Source organism: Pogona vitticeps, chromosome 6, assembly GCF_051106095.1.
Source record: "Pogona vitticeps strain Pit_001003342236 chromosome 6, PviZW2.1, whole genome shotgun sequence".
NCBI classification, from domain to species: domain Eukaryota; kingdom Metazoa; phylum Chordata; class Lepidosauria; order Squamata; family Agamidae; genus Pogona; species Pogona vitticeps.
The window spans coordinates 66,984,601-67,002,934 of record NC_135788.1 but is presented as its reverse complement, the minus strand read 5'-3'; the positions used below and the strand labels follow the sequence as shown (position 1 = coordinate 67,002,934).

At 42.5% G+C, this 18,334-nt stretch overlaps 1 protein-coding gene and 2 long non-coding RNA genes across 5 annotated transcripts in view; 2 read left to right on the top strand and 1 right to left on the bottom strand.

Moving 5' to 3' along the window:
* Positions 1-253: 253 nt before the first annotated feature.
* LOC110076190 (uncharacterized) lies at positions 254-9,912 on the top strand. 2 transcript variants are annotated; one of them, XR_012088450.2, is made up of 3 exons: positions 254-364; positions 1,226-1,294; positions 6,465-7,205. It is a non-coding gene; the product is annotated as an uncharacterized LOC110076190 (long non-coding RNA). The 2 variants fall into 2 exon arrangements; XR_012088449.2 differs by lacking the exon at positions 254-364 and adding an exon at positions 456-654 and having other exon boundaries at positions 6,465-9,912.
* Positions 9,913-12,595: 2,683 nt separating this feature from the next.
* On the bottom strand, positions 12,596-13,644 carry LOC140708339 (uncharacterized). The gene is made up of 2 exons (XR_012088451.2): positions 13,489-13,644; positions 12,596-12,825 (listed from the first exon to the last, which is right to left on the bottom strand). It is a non-coding gene; the product is annotated as an uncharacterized LOC140708339 (long non-coding RNA).
* Positions 13,645-13,958: 314 nt separating this feature from the next.
* The window catches only part of SEPTIN7 (septin 7), a 79,994-nt gene continuing 75,618 nt past the window's right edge, over positions 13,959-18,334 (top strand). For both annotated transcript variants that reach the window (XM_078377487.1, XM_078377486.1), the window contains exon 1: positions 13,959-13,996. The gene's annotated coding sequence lies outside the window, so the exon portion shown is untranslated. The remainder of the gene's footprint in view (positions 13,997-18,334) is intronic.

Here is an 18,334-nt window from a genome sequence, read left to right as displayed (position 1 = left end):
ATTAAAATGTATTTATTTATTTTTAAGTAGTAATATAAAAATTACCTGGGCAGGTAAATAATTATGCAAATCCTTGGATAGGAGGAGGACAGAAATGCAAAAGCTACAAACATAAATGATTATCATAACAGTAATCATTTAACCAACAGTGATGGCAGGAAGGACAATGATATCTGTACATATATACCCAGTTGATGCAAACGAAATTTCCTCTCCCTGCCAAAAACAAAACAAAACAAAACAAAAACCTCCTAAGGAAACCGGCAATCCTCTGAAAATACTACCCAGATGGTTGGGAGGGGGACCCTTTGGGAATGTGAACTGTGGTGTGGAAAGAGGAGCAGGATCTCCAAATGCTGACTGGGTGAGTCTGTATTATTTGATTGGGGCGTAGGAGAGGAAGAAACAGTGGGCATAGATACAGCAATTTTTGCATGATACTGAGCTGCACAAGTAAACCGAAAACTGCTGTGAGCTATGATGAATTCTCATGAGAGCCACAGCAAAAGAATGCAGCTGGGAAATGCGGAGAGTGGAAAGGGAAGGAGTTCAAAAGGAAATGGCTCCAGGGGTGCCAGAGCGTGTGTGAATACGGATGCCTAAAAAGGCAGACAAGAATCCTCGCATGCATGGAGGGTGTTCTCCTAAACAAAGGTAACAAATGTTTCATCAGGGAACAGTCATACAATGTGGGGTGTTGTCTCACTAGGTGCTTTGTGTTCCAGACACAGCTATGTTGTTGCATTTTGTACCTGGTTTGGGTTTGTTTTCTTTAATTGCTTGACTATCTCAGCAGCAAGAGCTGTGTAAGACACTGCCCTCCCATCGTATGAGATTAAAGCTCCTGTGTTTTAAACTGGGCCAATTTTGCAAAATCATGCATTTATCCAATGTGACATCACAAGCAAATGGTTCCACACAAGACAGTAAGTTGAACAGACATCTTTTTCAGTACCCTGGCAATTCTGTATATTGCCAAAGCAATTTGAACCTGTAATTCTAAACAGCTCTGTCCTGAAAATTACTATTGTCATTTTGGCAGACACTAAATCATGAAGTTCTGTCGCTTTTGTTTCTATACGACCGGATCATATAATTATTTAAAATGTCAGTGAATTCACTCCTTTATAATATTCCCTTTGTCAGACTTGTTTAAAACTCCCTTAAGCTGGCAGATAGAAATTTGGTTTAAAGAATATTTTATTAATATCCTTATCTCTTCCAGTAATGCTCTGGTTAATAATGAAGACTTCTGAGGGATTACAGTACTTTGAAACACGACACATACAACAAAGTAAGTTACAAGGGAAAAGATCTACAGAAACAATGTGTTTTATTACCTTAGGGCATTCCTTCCAAGCTCTGAGCAATGCCTTCGTTAAGACAACAAAATGTTTACAAAATGGTGGACAATCTTTCAGGACCTCTATATCTTTTAATTAACCAAGTTGTCACAAGGAAAAGGGGTGAATGGAAGAGATGAAGTGGGGCAAAAAGACAAAATAATAATGAATAAAAGCTTGGTAACAACTGATGAAATCTGCATGGTCAGATTCTTAAGGCAGAACAGAGGAATCACAGACTTATAGCGGAATCCAAATTTACTCATTCTTAGAAAAGACAATGAACAAATCCTATTGATTTCAAGGAGTCTCAAGATCCTTCACTAAAATGCACTAAGTTCTGCTAGATGTGTTACACCTTGTACACAATGGCTGATTTCACCATTTTGAAAGTGCAAACTCCTGTTTATTTGTCTCTTGTTAGTGAGGCAGGATGGACCCTCAACAACCAAATCAGAAAGTGGTCTGACTTTTCAGTTTATCACTCATAATAATCTTGCCACATATTTCTGTATGCATAATGAGGGAGTGGTATGATTCCTACAGTGAACAGATTTGGCTTAGGGGTCTCCATATTTGAGTTCTGTCTCTGTGCTTCAGCGGGATTACCTTAATAACAGGACACATGTGTTTCCCTTATCCTGCTTGGGATTCAGCACTGGCCAAAAACATTTTGCTGCCTTAAGTAAAAGACAAATTACCTTCCCTTTATTCCATATATAGAAGTGAGGTGGATTTCTTTTAAATTAAATTGATTTTAATCACAATTTAAATAAAAAAACAGATTTTTTTAAAATTAAAAATTTAAAAATATTTTTTTAACATTTAAATTCAATTTTAAATCAATTTAAAAAAATAATTGATTTTTATCCATCCTAAAAGAAGCCAAATATACTGGTAATTGAATCTAGTTGAATGCAATGGCCAGGAAATTCAGGAGGGACAGCTGAGCGGCTGCCATTGCTATCTCAGTATCTGTCATTTAAGATTGTTTCCTCACTCTGCCTTATGATAAAACCACTGTTAACTTCCTAGCACTTCCATCTCCATTATTTGTAAACATTAAAACCATATATAAGTTGCTTAAGCAACTTCAACAATAGTGGTTATTTTATTTTTTGGACAGAATTTTTGGTACCTAAACTCAATCTTCGTTTTCCAAGCACTGCTGGTGCCTGAGCTTATTTCAATGACACAGTGGTGCTTCAACTTACGACCGTCCCAACGTACAACCAATTCGAGTAATTGTTGGTCAGCGAAGAGGCTGCTTCTTTGTAGCTCTTTTGCCCCAACGGTTAGAGTGTGTGCCTTTGCAGAGAGGCTTCGGACTGCCTGGTAAGGTTCTGCTTTCTGCTTCTGAGTAAGTACATGCAGGGTTTTGCAGCATGAGTTTGGGCTGGGGGGGGGGTTATGTTTCTGTGCTGTGGTTTTTTTGTTTGTTTTTTGGTGTTTTTTGGTGTGTGGTTTTTTTTTTTTTTTGCACCATCACGTTCCGATGGGGCTTGCAGTGTTTTGTTTTTTGGTGTTGTTGTTTTTTCCGGCTCGAACATGTTCCAATGGAGCTTGCAGTGTTGTTTTGTTTTCTGGTGTGTGTTTTTCCCAGCCCCAGCGTGTTCTGATGGGCCTTGCAGTGGTTTGTTTGGGGTTTTTTTGGTGATGTTTTTCCCCTGGCTGGAAAGGGGGAAGAGGAACTAGAGACCAAATTGCTAACATGTGCTGGATTATGGAGAAAGCCAGAGAGTTCCAGAAATCTACTTCTGCTTCATTGACTAAGCAAAAGCATGGCAGAAAGTGAGGAGGAATTAAAGAACCTCTTAATGAGGGTGAAAGAGGAGAGTGCCAAAAATGGTCTGAAGCTCAACAGCAAAAAAACTAAGATCATGGCCACTGGTCCCATCACCTCCTGGCAAATAGAAGGGGAAGCTATGGAGGCAGTGACAAATTTTACTATACTTTCTTGGGCTCCATGATCACTGCAGATGGGGACAGCAGCCACAAAATTAAAAGACACTTGCTTCTTGGGAGGAAAGCAATGACAAACCTAGACAGCATTTTAAAAAGCAGAGACATCACCTTGCCGACAAAGGTTCGCATAGTCAAACCTATGGTTTTTCCAGTAGTGATGCATGGAAATGAGAGCTGGACCATAAAGAAAGGTGACTGCCGAAGAATTGATGCTTTTGAATTGTGCTGCTGGAGGGGACTCTTGAGAGTCCCTTGGACTGCAAGGAGATCAAACCTATCGATTTTGAAGGAAATCAACCTTGAGTGCTCACTGGAAGGACAGATCCTGAAGCTAAAGCTCCAGTACTTTGGCCATCTGATGAGAAGAGAAGACTCCCTGAAAAAGACTCTGATGTTGGGAAAATGTGAAGGCAAGAGGGGAAGGGGACGACAGAGGACAAGATGGTTAGACAGTGTCAACAAAGGTACCAACATGATTTTGACCCAACTCTGGGAGGCAGTGGAAGACAGGAGGGCCTGGTGTGCTTTGGTCCATAGGGTCACGAAGAGTCAGACACGACTTAACGACTAAACAACAACAACATTTATAAAGCTTATTAAGTACATTGAAATCCTGGACTCGTTTCCTCCAAAGTAAACCACCCTCAGAAAAGCAGCTGTATATAGGAGTGCAGACTTTTAATACACATTGTATACACATTTGTACAGTACATAAAATGTATACCCACATTTAACTTATTTGAAATTTAGTGTTGGAGACGGGTTTTAAAGATATCATGACTTGTCAGAAAGATAAGTAAAGCAAATTAAGTGTGGACTTTCACTACAAGCTAAAATAACCAAACAAAGGGTACTGTACTACAGTGGCATCGTAAGAAGACAAGCTCACTGGAAAAGGCAGCAATGCAGAAAAAAGTGCAATGCAGTAGGAAAAGACGAAGACTGCACATGAGATGGATTGACTCAGTAAAGAAACCCACAGTCTTTTGTTTGGTGCTGCAGTCAAAGTAGGACCAGGAGCAGAAAGACTGGGATTTAGATTTTGGGAATAAACTATGATACTCTTGCCTGCTTTGGGGATGAGAAATAGAGAAACACGATTGCTACACGCTTTAGACTTCTGCTGTTCTCAGCAGAAACTGCAGAGCTAAATGCAGTGGAGATTAACTTTGGAAGATTCCTTTTTTCATGGTTTTATGAAAGAGTCAATTCTCTCTCTCTCACACACACACACACACACACACAGACACACACACACACACAAACACTCCCTCAGCTTTCTACATACATTTAACAAGTTGAATGACTCCACGCGTCCCTCTCTCGCACCTTCCTTCCTGCTTAATTGGAGCTTTCCCTCCTGCTTGCAGTCACCTCTGGGCGGAAGTAGTCATTCACAAGCTGGATATACCAGAAAACAATAAAGCTGCCTTATCTCTGATCTCTAAAAGAAGTGATTTACAAGTGCCGCAACCAAGGAAGGTAGCAGGGATAGGTGACTTACAGTTTGAGGTTCGGCTGCAGGGGGGTGGGGGTGGGTAGCGCTCTGCTCATTAACCCCAGGATTTTCATTTATCCTATTTGGAGTAATTTACCCCTGTTCCCCAACCACTGCATTAGACTATTCATTTCCTAATGCATACAGTTGAATCAACTCAGCTCTCAAAAACAGCACAGAGGCTGGAAAATTAATTTTTGAGTCCCTGAAGCAGAAAATTATAGACTCTACACGCCATGCAGCAGAAGCATTCATCCAGTCTAGCATGGGAAATGCATGCATCTAAGTAGCTTTGTTTACATTGCTCATGCAGATGTGTGCTTGGCTATTGACATAAGAGCTAATCAAAGGTTGGTAGTAACTAGCTACAAATAGATGCTTGCAATTCCTTTGTAAGAAAGGATGATAAAATTACATTGCATCGTAACTTAAAGAAAGCTAAGTTTGCTCCTTTTTTCACTATAATGTTCAGTTTTGTCAACATTGTAATTCTGGGGTTTGGCCTATCTAAATGATGGAGAAGGAATATTTCATGGTTCCATTGTTAGTCTATGCTGTGACTGGCTCATGTTCTACTGTGGATGTTGAGGCAATGAGACAAAGATAATGAAGGGAATTTGTTTTATATCATAGGCCAGTGGCTGGTAATAGTAAGATGGTTTCAATGCCTTTTGAATGATAACTTTTGTAAAGTAACTATTGAGGGCTTTGAGGTCTACTGCAGCAAATTACTTTTAAAAGGAACTTTCCAAAATCTGGATCTATTGATTGAACAATTTCTACACGATTCAAGATTTGCATTCAGTACAAATGATGAGTTGTATATAATGTGTACAGTACAAATGATGAACTACCCATAGAATGGAAGAAAAATGATCATAATTACATGGAGGCATAGCGCTTTCAAATTTCTTGGACATCATCCTCCAGAATGCTCCAGCCAGAAATGGGGGGGGGGGAAGGTCAAGAAATTAAAGTCCCCACTACAGTTTTCACTTACTTACAGGCGAGGAATGAAGGTATTGTCAGCTATTTTGTTCATATGAAAACACAGGAAATGAGTGTGAGGGCCTAAGTTCTGTGGGAGCTGCAGAGAATTACAGTACTACTTATTTTTTGAGAGACACTCTTACTGTGAATAATGGCCAGAGAGACTAACAGTCCCCTAATCCCTTGCGATCCTATAGAGTTTAGGTCTCTCACCCAACTCATTTCCTCTGTCTTCTTCACAGGAATAAAATGGCTGACAAAGCCTTACTTCTCCACCTGTGTGCAACTCAAAATTCCTGTGAGGAATTTAATTTCCTGGCCAAAGCTTGCAGAATTCAAACTGAGTAAATGGAGAATTCTGGCAAAACAAAGTTCAAGAAATCCAAAAGTCCACTGCTTAGTTACCTGCTCAGGCCATCCAAAACTCACCAGTGGTAGGAAAATCCTCTGGGTTCCAAATCTTCCTTCTCTTACTTTTCCCTGTGGATGACTCCACCATGCCATTATATTCATGTTTCTTAAAAGTAACTTTCTGAACTGTAACTACTGTAGTTGAAACAAGATTTTGATCTATCTGTTCATCTTTCAGTTTATATAGTTTCTATTTAGATTTCTCATGCAGTACCAAGATTTATTTATACACATGTATAAATGTTTCCATTCTGAAGGAAATCAACCCTGAGTGCTCACTGGAAGGACAGAACTTGAAGCTGAGGCTCCAGTACTTTGGCCATCTCATGAGAAGAGAAGACTCCCTGGAAAAGACCCTGATGTTGGGAAAGTGTGATGGCAAGAGGAGAAGGGGACGACAGAGGATGAGATGGTTGGACAGTGTCAATGAAGCTACCAACATGAATTTGACCAGATTCTGGGAGGCAGTGGAAGACAGGAGGGCCTGGCATGCTTTGGTCCATGGGGGTCACAAAGAGTCGGACACAACTTAACAACTAAACAACAACAAGAATAAAATCCCAATTAAAATGTAGGTAAATATAATGTACTAAATCTAATGTCAGTTCCAACAAAAGCAGAACTACAGAAATCAATGGAAACATTCTTTGCTTGCTACTAACAAATCCCATCCATTTCAACAGTTCCACTCCTGTTGGAACTAACATTGGATTTAATCCAGGATATCCTAAGTCTTGAACTGATTCTGCAAAAGCTCTACCTATGCATTTGGCCCCCTTTCCTCTGCTTTCCTCTCATCCCAATAATTACTGTACAGTCATGACTCCACAAAGACTTCAATGTTCAATTGTATATATCTTGTTCTAGGTCTCTGCAGGATTAACTATTACACTCGGAACTCTCAGAAACCTTAACCTTTATACCACCTACCTCCTTAAGTTTACAGTTTTTTTGAGGTATAGAATACGAACATTGCAAAATAAACACTTAGGGATAAATCCATGCCCCCCCCAAAAAATAAAAAAAAAGTAGTGGGTGTGCACATCACAAATTAATAAAAAAATCATATGAGCAAAATTTGTAGACGCTGTAGACGTAGACACTGTCTAGGGGGCAGGGTATAAATTGAATGAATGAATGAATGAATGAATGAATGAATGAATGAATGAATGAATGAATGAATGAATGAATGAATGAAATATCAGAACACCATGGGCACAGCCTGACCAAGAGCCCAGAATGATGAAGTTAACCATTCAATCATATAACCAAGAATATAGGAAACATGTTGGGAAAAGCTAGCGTTCTTTCTTTGTATGCTCACTAAAGGAAGCTAACTGTGCAGTTCCTGTCTCAGATATATTCACACTTGATGAAAAGTATAAAAATAATGCTTAGCTCAATGCTACTTGATACTGTCTCAATGGAGACTTGAAGCAGGAAAATTATGCCCCTCTGTAGAATCTGCTGGTCAAATGGATTGCTTTTCAACCAATTTCAGAGTCTTGTAGCCCGCAAATACCAGTCACAGTGAATACTATACATTGTAAAGATTAGAATAATCTATTATGCCTAAATGGCAAGGTATAGAAGAACTGAAACAATATGCCTCCAAATCAAGAAAGTCATACTGCCAAAATCCGCCTGTTACATAATACACACTCAACAAAATAATCAGTAGATTAGTCTAAGGTCCTGGAATGTTTGCCTCTGTATCTATTTTGGAATTCACCTCTCCTAGGTCTCACCCAGCGTAGCCAAATGAAAGTAATTACTGTATGGGTTTTGTAGTCTGAAACATCTGGAAGGCCATTTTTGATTGTGCATAAAGCTGGCTGAAGTACCAATGAGCTTGAATACCTGGTTGTGGAACCAGGACTTAGGAGTTACGATATGAGTTTGCTTATCCACTATGCCTTCTGGGAGAAGAGGCAATCTCGCACACTTGGGTAAGCTGCACAATCCTGCACTGTCTCCAGAGTATTCGATATGCAGAAAATTCTGGAAAGCATTGCCATACCTCAGAATCAACTTGAAGGCACATTGTCACTAATAATTTAAAGTATAGCACCAGCTGAAATCCTCTTACTTATTGAAGTAAGCTAAAGCTAGTTGAGGCCCATTGAATCAATAGAACTTACAGAGGAGTTGAGTCACAAATTCCCCACTAATTCAGTGGGTCTACTGTACTTGTGACACTGCACTAAGCAACAGGATTTCAACTATTGTATCTCTAATACAGGGACAGGAACTCTGGGTCTTCAGAAGTTTTTGGTCTACAATTCTCACAAGTTCTAGTATGGTGAAGAATGATGGGAGTGGCAATCCAGAAACATCTGGAGACCCACAGTGGTCCACCTCTGCTCTAAATCCTAACAGAACTTTGTTTAATCACATAATCTCTATGTGTACAAAGTCACAACTAAGGAGTTACACAGTCCCTTTCTATGGAGAGAGGAGAGTTTTCCCACTAATACAGCACTACAGCTTCAACAAAAGACCCTTTTTCCTTTTCAGACAATAAGTGTATGTATGTGCCTCTCACGAAGATCACATCATTGGGTTGCAATCTATCAAAGCCTCTTTCTTTAGACAATTGAGGCAATGAATGTATACCAATGAAATACAGTAAACATACTACAGAACAAGAGCAGCTGGGCTTTTCCAATACAGTTGTGCAGTGCAAATTGTGTTGATGTTTATATTTGTGAAGAGAGGAAGGACTCGACAACCCATGTTCTTTACTGGTTTTGTTTTATACTCAGTTTTGAGAATTTGTATTATCTAGCACCAAAATGACATAGTGTTTTTTACTCATTTTTATCTCTCCTCAGTTTGAGAACATGATCACACAAAGCACTTGTAAACATAACTCAAGGCTTCACTGTAAAAATGTCAGGCAAGCCTATTAGGCCGTGACACAAATGTGTCCACTAGGAGAATAATACTGTATTAAGGGTGACAATTAGAGCCAAGAGCCTACATCTGTGACAGTGACAATGGCCATAAAGGTTATTTAACGAGAACCAGATCTGAACTCAGTTTTCATTTTGGGCAAAACTGGTTTCTAAATGTTTTAATCTTATTATAAGACATGCATTTCATATAGGTCTGCATCCTGATGATGTAAATGCTTATGCTGAAAATCCCCTATTGGGGTTCATGGAGCTTACTCCAAAATAAATGTAGACAGGACTTCAGCCTGAAAACATAACAAAGTGAGCTTTAGATTACAAATATAATATTCATGAAAATAACAACAATAACAAAAGCAAAGTGTAATTCATATTGAAATCAATGTGCTACTGTCAAGAACACCAGATGGACCTCCTTAAGGCTGATATACTTTTCCTTATGATTTAGTATACATGTTTAACAGGTCAGGCAGTTCCTATTATCAGTCCTCACATTAACTACAAATGGGCTTGAGAGCTCTTCCCTTCTGTGCTGGTAAAATTTGCTCCTAGATGGTAAGCCGCCCAGAGACCTTTGGGTAGTGTGGGCTGCATAGAAGTTAATCCCTGACGATTTTTCTTTTATATTCTTTGATTTCTATTTCTGTCTATTTGTAATGTTTTTAATAATTTTATTGTTGCTCCGACTGTAAGCCGCCTAGAGTGGTCTAGTATGACCAGATAGGCGGGATAGAAATAAAATAAATAAATAAATAAATGAATAAATGAATAAATAATATGGTTGATGATCCATTTTGTGCAAGCACTGCAGTACCTGTGTGTATGTTCTGTGCTGTCAAGTTGGAACCAACTTATAATGACCTCAACAGGGCGTTCAAGGTAAGAAAGATATTTAAGAAGTGGTTTTACCAGTTCCACACTTCCAATGAGTTTCCATGGCCAAGTGGGGATTTGAACTAAAAACAGGGTCATAATCCATCACTCAGCATCCTAGTCTGCCACTATATCCACTACACCAGAGGTCCCCAACTTCCGGTCTGTGGCCTAGGCAGGACTGGGCCACAGACACAGATCTCCTGCCCCCCCATGCGCCATGTGCACGAGCACACACTGCCCCTGTAAGCACAACACGCCCCTCTCACACATGCACATGAGCACAACACGCCCCCCCCCCAGTCTGCAGTTGGGAAAAGGTCAGGGACCACTGCACTACACCACACTGGGTATAAGTTTGGGACCTACCCTGTTTTCCCGAAAATAAGGCCTAACCTGAAAATAAACCCTAGTATGATTTTGCAGGATGCTCGTAATATAAGCCCTACCCCAAAAATAAGCCCAAGTAAAGTGAAACCCCACCCTCCATCATTGTGTAGCAACCAGAAAATGACATGACTGTGTTTGAATATAGATTGTTGTACAAGAAAAAATAAGACATCCCCTCAAAACCAGCCCCAATATGTTTTTTGGAGCAAAATTTAATATAAGACCCTGCCTTATTTTCAGGAAAACATGGTACAGTGGGACCTCAATTTACAAACTTTTCAACTTATGAAAGGCTCCGTTTGCAAAAATTGGCATCGACTTGCGAACAGAGCCTCGACCTACGAACAAAAAAGGCAGGGGGAAAGGGGGGGAATTTGAATTACCTGCCCTTTCCCTCTGCCTTTTTGCCTTCAGACATCCCAAAGGGCTTCCTCCGATGTCGGGGGGAAAGCCCTTGAAGCCCTCAGAAGGCGCTGATCGCCACCGTGGGGACCCCCAGGGAGGTCTCCCAGGGCTTTCCCACCACCATGGGAGACTTCCCAGGGGGTCCTCGCCACTGCGATTGGCGCCTCCGAAGGTCTCAAAGGGCTTTCCCCTCCGACATCAGAAGAAGCCCTTTGAGACCTCTTAAGGCAAAAAGACAGGGGGACAGGGCTGGAAATTCACATTTCCCGCCCTTTCCCCCTGCCTTTTTGCCTTAAGAGGTCTCAAAGGGCTTCCTCTGTCATGGGGGAAAGCCCTTTGAGACCTCCGGAGGAACTGGTTGTAGCGGTGGGGGACCCCCGGGAGGTCTCCCATGGTGGCGAGGAAGCTCCCAGGGCTTCTCCTCCGCCATCGGAGACCTCCTGGAGGTCCCCTGCCACCACTATCAACGCCTTCAGGCTTTCCCGGGGAGTAGATCGGGCCTATCGGGGAAAGCTCTCAGGAGGGCTTCCACCAGTAGACCTGGTCTAATCCCTGGGAAAGCCTGGTAGACCGGGCCTACCAGGGGAGGGCATCCCCATGTAGGCCCGGTCTACTCCCCGAGAAAGCTTGAAGGCGCCGATTGTGGTGGTGGTGGACCCCCGGGAGGTCTCCGATGATGGTGTAGAAGCCCTGGGAGCTTCCCTGCTGCCATCGGAGACCTCCTGGGGGTGCCCCACCACCGCAATTGGAGGCAGCGGTCACCCAGTGCCGGGAGGCTTGAGCTGGCTGGATGCTTGCCCCCAGCAGCAGAGCGCCAGGAGGCTGAAGCTGGTCGGCTGCTTGGCTGCTCATTCCTGGCCGCGGCGGAAGCAGCAAAGTGCCGGGAGGCTTGAGCTGGCCGGGCACTTGGACACTCGCCCCCGGTGGAGGCAGCGGAGCGTCCAGAGGCTTCGGACTGGTAAATCCTTTTTGAAAACCTATTTTGGGTGGGTTTTGGAGGGTGGGTTTGGACTGAGGGGTTTATGTTTGTGTGTTTTGTTTTTGGATTTTTTTTTGTAGTTCCAATGTGGGACTTGCTCTGTTTATTTTTATTTTGGTTTTTTTTAAATGCATTACAATGGGAAATGGTGCTTCAACTTAAGAACATTTTGACTTAAGAACACAGTCCCAGTATGGATTAAGTTCTTAAATCGAGGTACCACTCTATCTATATGGACTAAATCTTTTAAGAAAGGGCCTACACAACCTGGGTCCAGGCTATTGCAAAGATGGGCCCATCTGTACAAGCCTATTTGTGCTTCAAAATCTGCTAGAGATGGCCTTCTCACTGACCTCTTTTTAGTAGTGACTCAAGAGGCCTGGAAGTTGTTCTTTGTGGTTTTAAAAAGACACTGAACCTTAAAACAGTTTTAAACAAAAACATTTTAAACCTATCCATTTTGAAGGAAATCAACCCTGAGTGCTCACTGGAAGGACAGATCCTGAAGCTGAGGCACCAATACTTTGGCCATCTGATGAGAAGAGAAGACTCCCTGGCAAAGATCCTGATGTTGGGAAACTGTGAAGGCTAGAGAAGAAGGGGACAACAGAGGACGAGATGGTTGGACAGTGTCATTGAAGCGACCAACATGAATTTGACCCAAATCCAGGAGGCAGTGGAAGACAGGAGGGCCCGGTGTGCTCTGGTCCATGGGGTCACAAAGAGTGAGACACGACTAAACAACAACAACAAAATGGTAGGAAAGACTTCATGTTGAAAAAACTGACAGGAAATTTTGATACAGAAATCTGAAATAGTCATGTAATACCCATAACATGAACAAGTTTTTATTTTTCAGCTTTCACCTGCTGGAGCTCACCTCTTCCGATGAACCCAGAGGTCACGTCACTTAACAGAGTACAAAACTGCTGGCACCCTTAAAACTTTGCCAGCAGAATACAGTATTTCTATGTCTTCTTTCCTCAGGAACTGATCTTGGAGAAGTTAGTTGCTCCTGTTACAGGTCCAAGAATGCCCCAGCCAGCGGAGCCATTGCTGAAATGACATAAGATTTTTTTAAACGACCCAGGCTGCAGATCTTATGCAATGATGCTTGCCATCCACATTGGTCTAAGAGCTAAGCATGTGTCCTTGGACGCTAATTAATGTTCAGCTCAGGTTCTTTGAGCGTGTGCATGGCAATAACCCCAGTCGGCTACAGTTACTGAACAGAAACATTTGAGGGCATGCTCTTTTGAATTACACAGCGTGCACTTCAGCCACACACATGCAACGCCGAAGCACGGAGTCCACTACCGAGCCCTATCACTTGGCCAGACCCCTTCCCGGGACGTTCTTACGTGACAACATGTTCCAATTTTCTGAAGCTCCCACCCTCACTGCCTACGGCCCCGCCGTTGGCCATTCAGCCTCCCGTATCCACCTCCGTTCGTCAGTTCTTTACTAAAAACGGCCCGCACGTTTTCCTATTCACCCGCTAGTAGTCAATCGCTCCCACGCGCAATTTGCGTTAGGCTACGGGCAAAACGATACTCTACTACAAGAATAGCTCGTTCGCCGTAGATTTACGCACTAGCCTTGCCAGCCATCTTTGGTTTGGGCAACATGATCGGGTTTTTTTTTTTTACAATTGCCATTCGTTGTAAGCGCCAGAAGCCGTTTCAAAAAGCTTGCTAAAGACTAGCAACTAAAACGTACATGAAACAAACCCACAAGCATGCACTTGCTTGCTTTTGCAGAATGACGTTATATCTTTTCCGGGTGGAAGATCATTCCAGGAACAAAAATGGCGGAAACCGCTTTAAAAAATAGGAAAGATGGCGAGGAGGGCGAAAATAAGGCGGTGGCGGGCAGGATTTAAAAAGGGGAGGGGGGTTTAAAAAGCGAGTGAGAAGAATTCTCGCGACATCTCGGACGAGGCCGGAAGAAGCTGAGGGCGGGGAGCGCACCCGCCCTTTCGGGCTCTCATCTGTACGTCTGCGTAGGCGTTGCTGGGCTGCTCGGTGGTTACGCTGGGAAGTCGGCGTAGGGGCTTTGGAGAATCGGTAGGGCGGCGGTAGTAGCAGAGGCAGCAGGGCTACCACCAGCCGGAGGAGGAGGAGGAGGAGGAGGAGGAGGGAGGGGGTATCTCGCTCCGTGCCGCCGCAGCGGAGGAGGAGGAACGTCACACAGTTCACAGCCGCCGCCGCCAGCGCCTGCACCATGGGTGAGTCTCCATCCCGGGTTCCTCCAGCGTGGAATGAGGAGCTAGCGGGGGGGGGGGGGTGCCGTGACAGCTGGAGGGGCCGGGGTCCCTGGTCGCCTCTTAGGCGCCTTCAGGCTCTCTGCTCCTTCGAGCGGGCGTCCGTGCCCGCCGAAGGTATACCAGTGGCCGTGCCACCGTCGGCCCTCGTTTCCTGCTCGCCCCTTCGCGGAGGGTTGCGCGCCGCCCGCCTCACGCCCAGGCAGGAGGGAGTTGCAACCGCGCCTGTAGCGCCCCTCCCTCTGTAATGTCGAGGGGGGGGCGCGATCTTGGGTCTTAAGCCTCACGGGGGAGACAATCCCCACCCTCACCCCGGATCCGTCACCCCCACCCTTGAACTCCGAATAACTCCAGGGTTGAAGCTCCTTTTCTTTCCTAGAGGAAAATCGCTATGTGTGTGTCCCCCCCCTTCTCCCTGCGCGCCAGCCTTTTGCGCCTCGAAGGCATTTATTATCTAAGCTCTCCACCCATCATCTTTCTCTCGCTCTCTCTCTCTCGCCTTCCTCTCCTGACGAGGGCTTTCGGCTCCAGCCCCGCCGTTTCCCCGGTGGCGCGCGCGCGCGCTCCCCATTTCCTGCGTCTTATGTTCCAGCGCGCCTCGCTTTGCCGCTCGCCCTCCCTCACTTTTTTTTAAAAAATGCAGCAGAACCCAAAACGCTGGAAATGGAAAGCTCTCCGGGCTACTTTCTCTTCCCTTCCCTCCTTCCCTCCCTCCTTCCTCTCATTCGATTTTGCTACCTCTCCCCGAATGGTGGATGACTCGGGCTTGCTTGAGACGTTGAAACTGCGCGAGAGAGGCAAGCGGGTGGGCAGGCGAAAGCCCAGGAGAGGGAAGAAAAAGGAAGGGCAAAAAGGAAGGTACTGTCTATTTGGTCGTAGCCGGGGATGGGACACACGGCAGTTTGTTCTCTGGCTTGTTACTCGCAGGCCTCTCCAAGTAAAAGCTGTTATAATTTGGAAAGCTTTCTTTTAGGAGCGATGTTCTTGAAATGTATTTAAGATAGGCAATGTGATTTCGTCCTCGTTTGGTCACACCCTGAAAAGCACTCTGAAGATATCTTTATGTCTGGGTGTAACCAGGTTACATATTTAAAATGACTGAAAAAGTGTTAGTTTATTTCATCTCCTAGGTGTGGTTGATTCGTTTGTTCTTCCTTTTCAAGGCCTTTTGTAAGATGTAAATATGTCAGTTCTCTTTTTTAAAAAGATCTCTATGTGGAACTGAAAAATAACTACCCCATATTCAAACAGAATATCATTGTTGTTTCATGGGAATTGTAGTTAAATCCTCTTTTTCTTGTATAATGGCATGTAAATTTTCACATGTCATCAGCATTGTTTTTTATAGGGTTGTGATACAGCTGATATAACTATGGCATATGTATTTAAAGTAAGAAAAACCTGTATTTGATACTTAAGTCATTGCTCAGCTTATATGTGAAGATGATGCCTTAAAGGTTACAGTGGACCCTCGACTTACAGACAGCTCGAGTTACAGACTTCTCTGGCCGCAAAATTTAGGTTCGTCTTGCAGCCAGATAATCGATCTACAGACCAGAAATAAACCAAAATGGAACAAAAACTGCCGGTTACGGGATTAATCTGTTTTCAATGCATTGTAGATCAATGGAGACTCGACCAACAGACTTTTCGACCTGCAGCCACCGTTCCAATACGGATTAATTCCGTAAGTAGAGGGTCCACTGTACCTGCAAATCACTACAATAAGGCTGGCTGGTTAGAACCCTTGTACTTTATTAAGGTGCAAATTCTGATTCTGTGCATCAGTAGTCTAATACTTAAGTGAGTTTCATCAAGACATAACCTATACTTGGAGTAGAGTAACTGAAATCATTCAGTCTCCAAGTAAAATTAAGTCTGAATCTTGCCATTAGATGTCTTTTTATGTATATTATGGAAGAGGTGTTATTTCCCCAATGTCTGCTTTTTAGTTTAGTGTGCTGCCTTCACTTATTGTCAAAGATAAAACTGCTGTTTTAATGGTGTAGGACACAAAGTTGATCTGAAAGCATGTTAGTTAGCTGGATTATTTTTTTTAACAAAACAAGGCTTGTTGCTCTAAGGCTGTCCAGTGTTAAACCCCATCCAAAGTAGACTCAAAAGAAACTCATGAAATTTGTTAAATAAAACTATCCCATTTACCACTGATTTCATTGGGTCTACTCTAGGCTGAACTAAGGATGGATCTAATTTGCTGTCATTAAGTAATTAACCTTGTCTCACTTCTAGAAAGGATAATTGTGACCATACAGTTCTGTTGAGTTTACTAGGAATTATCCAGCTATGTATAACATTTTAATGTTATGAGCAGTTGGCTGTAATGGCATAGCAGAGAAGCAGTCAACCTCAGGGGATTTGAGGGCCAATTTTCTGCCCTGAAGATTATCCAGGGACTGTACAGACTACTCCTACTGAGGGGAGACAGGTTTGGAAGCTGTTGGGTTAGAATGTTCTTGGATTGTTCTCACCAGAGTCCACATTTGGAGCAGGAATAAGTAACCAAAGCTGTTTATTTTTGCTACAAGAGTTGAATTTGGCTTGGGAGATTGCTGTTGGAATAGGCTACCATCTTTGGCTCCCTTTCCAACCAAAAAATGACTGTTGTAGCAGTAATTGAGAAGGTACAGATCTTGTTTAAAATATTACTTCTGTTCTATGTTAGCTCTGGCAACTCGTGTCCTACAGTTAATTAAAAAATATGGTCATGTGTGTGCAATAAAATAAAGTCATATTTGCATAATGAATCGCTTGCATAGAAATTAGAAGTTCAGTGGACATAATCCATTGCAAGATAGGAGTTGCACTATTTTCTGGAAATAGCAAACTTTTTTGCTTTTTTTAGACTGGCACACCAAATCAAGTTACATATTCTGTGTAAGATGTGCTTTTCTTGCAGAGCACTTTTGCTATTAACAAAACAAGACTGGGAAGATGAATGGATGTGTATAGAATATGTCTGAAATGTACTTTTAATACTACAGCTTTACATACAATTTACCCAAACCTACTAACCTGTCATGTTCAGAAGTGTCATATATTGATATTTGTGGTCTTTGACAGTTTAATCTAAGAATAGAAGCATGAAAATGTGTGGTATTGCTTCTTCAAAGCTGGCCATGGGCAAACAGATACTAATTTTTAATCCCATTAGAATTTAAGCTATGGTTTTTCTAACCCTATTTAAATCCTGTCTTGTTAGCACCATGGGATCAACGTCTCTCTCTTTTTTTGAAATGCAGGAAATTTTGATGACTGCAGTTGTATTATCATTACACCAGTACTCCATCCTTGTTTATTTGTGCAGGATATTTTAATTGGATATTTATCATCAGATTTTCTTAAATTGTTGCCTTGTTGATCCGTGTTACCAGAATTTGCTAACCATCTGTTGCATCCCTGCACTGGGAAAAAGACATGAAGTATATACATACTTGGATGTTGCCTGTTAGTTTAATAGACGTGTACTTGTTATCTGTAAAACTACCTTCTCTTATGTGAGCCAAGCCAGAGCGCTTATTTTAGGTGATAAGACTGTAGCATCATCTTATCCATGGTATGTCTACGTAGCCCTCTAGGTTCCAGCATTATGGCCAAATCTTAACATTTGAAGGTTTAGCTTCTAATGTAGAGCAATATGGGAGTTTCCTCTAATAAAATGTGTTCAAGACAGTATGGAATTTATTCTGTTGAACATATAAATGAAAGGATATTCGTTTCTGGATGTTGACACTTGAATTTTCAATGTCATTAATAAATTGGTCTCATTGTTTTCCTGGAGCATCTTCAAATAACCCAAATGGCTTCATTTTTTTCTTGACAATATAGTGGACCTGTTTTTGTTTGGGTGCCTTTCTGCAGATGTTGTTTATTTCTATCAAGCATGCAACATGATCTTTAATATGTTTATTCAGAAGCAAATCCTACTGAGTTCAATGCTCCTTAATAAGCATGCTTAAGATTGTCATTTTGGAAATTCTAACACAAATAAAAAAGGAAAGAATGTTTCTATCAGAATAGGGTCGTGTCCCCCCCCCCCCCCGCCCCCAGAATGGCCTGGGTGCTTTCCTTTCCTTTGTTTGCTAAACTGCATTTCCAGTAGATGGTGTTGGTAGTACAATGGTGGGCAAAGATCTGTCCTCCAGATGTTGTGTTGCAGTAACCATCAGTCCTAGCCGGCATAGCTAATGAGGAGTGCTGGGAGTTGAATTCCAACTCGCTGCCTACCCCTGCAATTGTCGGTTTTATGTGATTCATGCTTTGAGGGCCTGAACTGAGTGTTTT